Source organism: Salvelinus alpinus, chromosome 7 (assembly GCF_045679555.1).
Source record: "Salvelinus alpinus chromosome 7, SLU_Salpinus.1, whole genome shotgun sequence".
Lineage (NCBI taxonomy): Eukaryota > Metazoa > Chordata > Actinopteri > Salmoniformes > Salmonidae > Salvelinus > Salvelinus alpinus.
The window spans coordinates 71,697,945-71,707,543 of NC_092092.1; the positions used below are offsets into that span (position 1 = coordinate 71,697,945).

The window sequence follows — 9,599 nt, forward strand, 5'->3', positions numbered from 1 at the left end:
GCAGTAGAAAAATCACTGGTTGAACAATGTCAGCTGAAAATAAATACAACACAATAAGCAGATTGAGAAATAATTATTTATTGACAAGAAGTGTGTGAGAATCAGAATGTATGACTGATAATCATTGAAGTGCCCAACATGTCTCAGGAAAACTACACTGTAAAATAAATAGTAATTCGGTAGGATAACAAGCACATACAGGACTGAGCAAATTATCCAATGAAATTACCGTAAGCAGCTAGCTACATTAATAGTTGTTGTACAATAGATAATAAGAGGATATTAGAGGTAGGGAGAGGAATCAATCTCCAGTCAGTCTTTAATTCAGGTTAGATCTTGACCACTTGGCTGGCATCACAGTGACAGACTCTCTTCCCATCTATCGATGTGGAGCTCCTCTGGATGAGCAGCCTGCCGTAAGTCCCTCCCACCTGGCCCTTGGTCAGGCATCCAGGATTGACACATACGCAGCCAATCACATCCTGTGAAAAAGACATACACGTTTTTTAAGCTTCATTGTAAATGTGTGTGTCAGAGAGAGAGGGAGGAAGAGAGAGATAGAAAGAGGAAGAGAGAAAGATGGAGAGAGGGAAAGAGAGAGAGAGGCCGAGTAAGTTTCCACTGTGTGAACCAGCCATGTTGTTCACCTTAATGAATAAGCGCAGCTCGGAGGAGACGATGAGCACATCATGACTGAGGGGCATCTGGCCATGGTTCTGGAACATCTCATAGTCCATGTTCACCTCCTCCACAGGCGGTTACAGGGGGTAGTAGCTATATAATTACACACAGAACAGGGAAGAAATTAGTTATTTTTTCATTCAACAAGTCTAAGAACAATAGTCAGGAAGTGAAATAATTGCTGTGTGGACACAGGATAGTAGTGGGTTGAATCTATGCCCTTCAAGCTAAACACTCTCCCCCCATTATTTTGGCCAAGTGACGTTTACTACAATTCAGCTTTCAGCTGCTAATGTGTAACATGTTTGATGTTTTTGAACACAATGAAAATATGTTTAACTTGGTATTTTCCTAGACATTGTTTTATGCATTGTGTCCACATTTGTGGTTTTATTGAGTTTTTAAATGGTCAAATAAAATCAATTGCTTAGACCCCTCTGTCCATGTGCTCACTCACTTTCTCCGGGTCAGCATATGTTTCAAGATGCGTGAGAATCTGTCCGAACCAGCGACACAGAACAGTATCACCTTATAATTACTTTGATTGAAAGAGCACTCATGGTAAGCAACATGAATCTAGGAACACCAAAGAGAAAGAGTGTAGAGGTTTGGAGCAGAACACACATGTACTCACCAGCTGATCTCCTCTGCTCCCATGTAGGACAGGATGTCTGTAGAGGTCAGGCCAAGGGTCACGCCCTCAATGAGCAGGGTGCAGGTGTCAGGCACCAGGGTCACACGCTGAAGAGCCAAGGAAAAAACGATGTAACACGTTATTGAGCGAGGGCATGCCCGTTTTTCTACAAATTAAGTTCTCTTTTCCTGTATGATAATACATTATATTTTCTGAGTGACCGCAGGTGTCTCAGTTCCAAATGACATCAAGTTGGCCACTTCACCTTTGCATCGTCCTTGCGGAGGCCCGGCAGGGTGAAAGGGGGTTGTGGGTAAATGAAGTGATGGTGGACATCTCTCTCGGGGGGAACAAATACAAACCGACATCCAACTCTGAGGAGGAAGTAGAACTATGTTTACAACAGCAAGGGAAGCATTTGAGCTAATGATGTCGGTATGTAGGGTGTAAAATGAGGCAGTGTGTGTAGTGGATAGGTTAATATAAAGTCATATTTACCCTTCGGTGCCTTTCACGATGCTCCCTACACATCTGGAGAAGATGGCATCAAACATCTTGGTCAACAGAGATTTCTGTCACATGCAAAGAAAGAAAGAAAAAACAATCAACTTCTGATATAAAATGCAAGTCAACATCCTAGATATGTAAAACTAACTATAGAGTCAGTAACCAAGAGAGAAGGAAAAGGTACCTCTATCTGCTCATGTTTGGAGTCCACAAAGGGTCCCAGCTGTGGGTTAGAGAGGAGATGTGAGGGACAAACATACAAACTTCAGTCAGAGAGCAAGCGTGTGTGTGTGTTACCTCATGAAGAGAGGTAAATTCTACTGACCAGTATGCAGACATCGGGGAGGTCCCCGACGATGACGTCCACCAGGGGGTCAAAGGTCAGGCCATCAGAGGGGATGTAAGGAAAGGGTGTCTTGAGCATCTCCATGAAGTCATATCGGTCAGCTTGAGAATCTCCATGAAGTCATATCGGTTAGCTTGAGAATCTCCATGAAGTCATAACGATCAGCTTGAGAATCTCCATGAAGTCATAACGATCAGCTTGAGAATCTCCATGAAGTCATATCGGTTAACTTGAGAATCTCCATGAAGTCATACCGGTTAGCTTGAGAATCTCCATGAAGTCATACCGGTTAGCTTGAGAATCTCCATGAAGTCCTACCGGTCAGCTTGAGAATCTCCATGAAGCCATACCGGTCAACTTGAGAATCTCCATGAAGTCATACCGGTCAGCTTGAGAATCTCCATGAAGTCATACCGGTCAGCTTGAGAATCTCCATGAAGTCATACCGGTCAGCTTGAGAATCTCCATGAAGTCATACCGGTCAACTTGAGAATCTCCATGAAGTCATATCGGTCAGCTTGAGAATCTCCATGAAGTCATACCGGTCAGCTTGAGAATCTCCATGAAGTCATATCGGTTAGCTTGAGAATCTCCATGAAGTCATACCGGTTAGCTTGAGAATCTCCATGAAGTCATACCGGTCAGCTTGAGAATCTCCATGAAGTCATACCGGTCAGCTTGAGAATCTCCATGAAGTCATACCGGTCAGCTTGAGAATCTCCATGAAGTCATATCGGTTAGCTTGAGAATCTCCATGAAATCATACCGGTCAGCTTGAGAATCTCCATGAAGTCATACCGGTCAGCTTGAGAATCTCCATGAAGTCCTACCGGTCAGCTTGAGAATCTCCATGAAGCCATACCGGTCAGCTTGAGAATCTCCATGAAGCCATACCGGTCAGCTTGCGAATCTCCATGAAGTCATACCGGTCAGCTTGAGAATCTCCATGAAGCCATACCGGTCAGCTTGAGAATCTCCATGAAGTCATACCGGTCAGCTTGAGAATCTCCATGAAGTCATACCGGTCAGCTTGAGAATCTCAGTCAAACATGCTTTTAGTCCTGGAATAGGCTTGATCAGGATCCAGTAAATCGAACAAAGATGTTTTAGAGGAATCCCTCTGACCTCAGAGTTTAGATGCTACCAACTTCCTCCCTGAGGTATTCACTCCCTCCATGGCGACCACCTGTCCAGGGAAGAGTGAGTACTCTCTGAGTACACGGCTGTCTACTGTTTCCTTTGATAGTGGTGCTTAATGGTTTAATCCATAAAATAAATAAATCACTGGCAAAAACAATGTCTCGGTGTGTCTTCCAGTTTTAATTTGCATTCATATCATATAAAAATACATATTTATTTTATAATTCATAAATATCACAATACTAAACAAATACAATAAATTGTCTGTTATTATACAAGAGAATGGAAACGTCAACATGTTCAGATTTCCTTCCCACTTGCATAGTTCTTGGAAGGTCTGCTGCCGGTGAGTGTGTCCGCCTAAGGAACACAGTGGTAAACATAGGACTAGTAAATCATATGCTCACATACCATTTCCACGGCTACAAGGGTATTTATAATACTGAGCTCAACTCATCTCCTGTACAATCTGGAATATATCACAGAAGTAACACAGCCATAGTGTTAGGCGTGGCTACTTATCATGATAACACAACATATCATATTATAAATGGCTCACATCAACACCATTCTCCCAGAAACCAAAGACCCTCTCCAATATACATACCGCCCCAACAGATCCACAGATGATGCAATCTCAATCGCACCCCACACTGCCATTTCCCACCTGGACAAAAGGAACACCTATGTGAAAATGCTATTCATTGACTACAGCTCAGCGTTCAACACCATAGTGCCCACAAAGCTCATCACTAAAGTAAGGACCCTGGGACTAAACACCTCCCTCTGCAACTGGATCCTGGACTTCCTGACAGGCGGCCCCTGGGTGGTAAGGGTAGGCAACAACACATCTGCCACGCTGATCTTCAACACGGGGGCCCTTCAGGGGTGCGTGCCTAGTCCGCTCCTGTACTCCCTGTTCACCCACGACTGCGTGGCCAAGCACGACTCCAACACCATCATTAAGTTTGCTGACAACAACACTGGTAGGCCTGATCACTGACAACGATGAGACAGCCTATAGGGAGGAGGTCAGGGACCTGGCAGTGTGCTGTCAGGACAACAACCTCTCCCTCAATGTGAGCAAGAAAAAGGAGCTGATCGTGGACTACAGGAAAAGGCTGGCCGAACAGGCCCTCATTAACATTGACGGGGCTGTAGTGGAGCGGGTTGAGAGTTTCAAGTTCCTTGGTGTCCACATCTCCAACGAACTATCATGGTCCAAACACACCAAGACAGTCGTGAAGAGGGCACGACAACACCTTTTCCCCTCAGGAGACTGAAAAGATTTGGCATGGGTCCCCCGAGCTGCAACATCAAGAGCATCCTGACCAGTTGCATCACCGCCTGGTATGGCAACTGCTTGACATTCGACCATAAGGTGCTACAGAGGGTAGTGCGTACGGCCCAGTACATCACTGGGGCCAAGCTTCCTGCCATCCAGGACCTATATACTAGGCGGTGTCTGAGGAAGGCCTAAAAATTGTCAAAGACTCCAGTCACCCAAGTCATAGACTGTTCTCTCTGCTACCGCACGGCAAGCGGCACCGGAGCACCAAGTCTAGGTCCAAAAGGCTCCTTAACAGCTTTTACCCCCAAGACATAAGACTGCTGAACAATTAATCAAATGGCCACCCGGACTATTTACATTGAAATCCCCCCTTTGTTTTTACACTGCTGCTACTCACTGTTTATTATCTATGCATAGTCACTTTACCCCTACCTACATATACAAATGACCTCGACTGACCTGTACCCGCACATACTGACTCAGTACCGGTACCCCCTGTACTGCATATAACCTCGTTATTGTTATTTTATTGTGTTACTTTTTATTAAATTTTTTACTGTCGTTTAGTTAGTAAATATTTTCATAACTCTATTTCTTGAACTGCATTGTTGGTTTGTGGGCTTGTGAGTAAGCATTTGTGAGCATTGTGAGTGAGCATTTCACGGTAAGGTCTACACCTGTTGTATTCGGCGCATGTGATTAATACAATCTGATTTGATCTTTATAATTGTGGTCTTTGAGTAAACAGCAATATAGCCACCTCTTCTAACTCCAGTGGGTGTTACTCAGGAAGTCTCAATGAATCACAATTTGCTCAACAGGAGTTTGACTGTGGTCTGCTTCCTATCTCTTGAGCACAGTGAGCTGTAACTGCATGTTAAATCATATTGTGTTGAGACTTTGAGTCAAGCATGTGGTAAGACACACTCATTTTTATTGTTGAGTGAACCACAGATTCTTCAGTCAGGGTAACTAAAGCAGAGCTTTTGTTGAGTTTATTTCCTCACCCATGAAGTCAGAGAGCTGGAGAGAAATTGGTCACTGTGCTGGAGGAACAGGAACAGAGAGAGGGTCTGATCCACAGCGGGGATCCATTCTGGCTCAGGTTCCTGACACTGTGCTCTGTCTATACTGTACACAGTGTCACTGCAGAGGGGATCTGTTGAGAGGTGGTAGCAAGGTAATGTTAATGGCAAGATAGTGTTGAAAGAATGACTGTTTGAAATTAGCAGATGGATTGTTAGCATCATCACACACTAAATTAGTTTGTCAGCAAGGCTCTGGTCTGAACATTATAATACATAACAAGCCGTGTTCAGTGGATGGCATTTCAGAATGTAAACATTTCTAAATATTGATGATAATGATAAATATTGATGATAATTGATGACATCCACCTCTTTGCATAGTCACGCCTACTCAATGCTAAATTATGGAAATGTGGTTAATGCCCCATATGACTCAATCCCTCACTGCAAGGAGTGGGTGTTTAACCTGTGTATCAGGATACGTTTTACGCTGTAGGAAGGCTGAGGGCCCCAGCAGGGGGAAGTTACGGGGCTGTAACGCACCACGTACCACTGGGATTAAAGACTGATGGTTCAGTAGGAATAAGGGTCTACTGTCACTAGTCAGACATCTTTCAAATGTTTTTTTCTAAACAACTAGCCCCCAAAGCAAGGGGATATGATATGTGTGTGAGTGTGAGTGTGTGTGATGTGACTGATAAAGGATATCTGTATGCGTGTGACTCTGGTTGCCAGGTTGGAGTACTGCAATACACAGGGGGTGAGAACTGTGACTGGTAGGAGGTTCAGCTCCCCATACAGGCCTCTCTCCATGGCCTCAGGCAGGATAAGTAGAGGCAACCCACCTCCTAACACAGGATGGTCTCGCTGGCACCACGGGCCTGCTCCCAATGACATGGGAGGCCTGCAGGACCAACACATACAGCCACGCACACATAATTACAATATGATGCAGTGTGAATGATAGAGGTAAACTCTCTCCAACCTACACGATGACAAGAGGCATTGGAGTAATACTGACCGCATGATAGAAGGAGGAACATCCACGGTCACAGTCTGGTCCTTCAGGGCGAGTCTCTCTGCCTTCCCACTAAGAAAAACCAGAGTAAAACACACGAATAACATCATATTATTCCACAATGCACACACATGAAATATATTCAGTGGCAGTAATAATAGAATGAGAATATACCAAAAAATTCTCTGGTATGTTTCTCCTTCCAATTTCATTTTGAGGTGAATTTTCACCCCTGCGTTAGTCAGACTCAGTATGTGCAAGAAGCCTTCTGTGTGTGACCACACCTTACACCTGTCCAGTTTCACCGTATCTGACACCTGTCCAGTTTCACCGTACCTTACACCTGTCCAGTTTCACCGTACCTTACACCTGTCCAGTTTCACCGTACCTTACACCTGTCCAGTTTCACCGTACCTTACACCTGCCCAGTTTCACCGTACCTTACACCTGCCCAGTTTCACCGTACCTCACACCTGCCCAGTTTCACCGTACCTCACACCTGTCCAGTTTCACCGTATCTTACACCTGTCCAGTTTCACCGTATCTTACCCCTGTCCAGTTTCACCGTACCTTACCCCTGTCCAGTTTCACCGTACCTTACCCCTGTCCAGTTTCACCGTACCTTACCCCTGTCCAGTTTCACCGTATCTCACACCTGTCCAGTTTCACCGTACCTTACACCTGTCCAGTTTCACCGTACCTTACACCTGTCCAGTTTCACCGTACCTTACCCCTGTCCAGTTTCACCGTACCTTACACTTGTCCAGTTTCACCGTATCTTACACCTGCCCAGTTTCACCGTACCTTACACCTGTCCAGTTTCACCGTACCTTACCCCTGTCCAGTTTCACCGTACCTTACCCCTGTCCAGTTTCACCGTACCTTACCCCTGTCCAGTTTCACCGTACCTTACACTTGTCCAGTTTCACCGTACCTTACACCTGCCCAGTTTCACCGTACCTTACACCTGTCCAGTTTCACCGTACCTTACACCTGTCCAGTTTCACCGTACCTTACACCTGTCCAGTTTCACCGTACCTTACACCTGTCCAGTTTCACCGTACCTTACACCTGTCCAGTTTCACCGTACCTTACGCCTGTCCAGTTTCACCGTACCTTACGCCTGTCCAGTTTCACCGTACCTTACGCCTGTCCAGTTTCACCGTACCTTACCCCTGTCCAGTTTCACCGTACCTTACACTTGTCCAGTTTCACCGTATCTTACACCTGCCCAGTTTCACCGTATCTTACACCTGCCCAGTTTCACCGTACCTTACACCTGTCCAGTTTCACCGTACCTTACACCTGTCCAGTTTCACCGTATCTCACACCTGTCCAGTTTCACCGTATCTTACACCTGTCCAGTTTCACCGTATCTTAAACCTGTCCTGTTTCACCGTACCTTACACCTGTCCAGTTTCACCGTACCTTACGCCTGTCCAGTTTCACCGTACCTTACCCCTGTCCAGTTTCACCGTACCTTACACTTGTCCAGTTTCACCGTATCTTACACCTGCCCAGTTTCACCGTACCTTACACCTGTCCAGTTTCACCGTACCTTACGCCTGTCCAGTTTCACCGTACCTTACCCCTGTCCAGTTTCACCGTACCTTACACTTGTCCAGTTTCACCGTATCTTACACCTGCCCAGTTTCACCGTACCTTACACCTGTCCAGTTTCACCGTACCTTACACCTGTCCAGTTTCACCGTACCTTACACCTGTCCAGTTTCACCGTACCTTACACCTGTCCAGTTTCACCTCACTGATCTGGAGAATAAAGGACACAGAGTCACATACCCCACTCAGTGTAACACCTTCCCAAAAGGTGTTATTTGAGTTTGTCCACTGTGCTGTGTGTTGGCTGAAATTAAAATAGCGCAGTACACTATTTTGTGGAGATAATCTCTTGTCTATTGTCAACTGACTTACTAACCAACAGGGTGTATGTTTGGCTGAGCCTGGTGGGTACTGTAGTTTACCCACCTGGAGGGAGAGAAGGAAGTGGAAAGGGCTGTAGATTTCGGTGAAAGCACACAGTTCCTCTGGGTCAGGGGGAGGGGGAGGCAGAGGGGTCCAGTCTCTGCCAGAACTCTGAAAAAAAATCCATTAGAGGGGAAGATGAACACAGTTGGCAAACTGACAGAAAGCCAAGACACATTAAAGGGTATGAGGTCCAAGAGGCTTATAAACAGCTTCTACCACCAAGCCATAAGACTCCTGAACATCTAGTCAAATGGCTACCCAGATTATTTGCATTGCACCCCCCCCCGCCCTCTCCACACCACTGCCACTCTCTGTCGTCATCTATGTCATCTAGTCACGTTAATTAACTCTACCTACATGTACATACTACCTCAACTAACCGGTGCCCCCGCACATTGACTCTGTACTGGCACCCCCCTGTATATATTGTTATTTTGTACCGCTGCGCTTTAATTACTTAATACTTTTATCTCTTATTCTTGTCCATATTTTTTGAAACTGCACTGTTGGTTAGGGGCTCGTAAGTAAGCATTTCACTGTAAGGTCTACACCTGTTGATTTCGGCGCATGTGACTAATACAATTTGATTTGACTTGGAACATATACTAAAGAGCCTATGCACAAAGCCGCAGGAATAGTTGTGAGTTGATTGTATGTGTGTGACCCCAGATCAGACAAAACAGGACCAGCTTATCTCAACCTTCTGTGCAATATAAGTACTACCATGTGTCTAAGCTATTCATACCCTTTGTCATTCAGAACCCACCGGGTTGGACTTCTTCCACTGGAACTCCTGAGCACCAGGGTCTAACCTCATGTTTTTTAATTATTTCTTAAAGCTTCTAGGTAATTTAGACGTGTAAATACCTGTGCAGTTGACCAGTAGTCCCCCTCCATCTACGACTAAGGACCGTTTTAGCCGTTCCCTCCCCTGACGAGCCAGCAACATCAGTGACCATAAAACCTGA

The 9,599-nt window shown here is 45.3% G+C and overlaps 1 pseudogene; it reads right to left on the reverse strand.

Annotated features, from left to right (window-relative positions):
* Positions 1 to 135: 135 nt before the first annotated feature.
* On the reverse strand, positions 136 to 3,968 carry LOC139581917 (DNA polymerase alpha subunit B-like; annotated as a pseudogene).
* Positions 3,969 to 9,599: the final 5,631 nt, after the last annotated feature.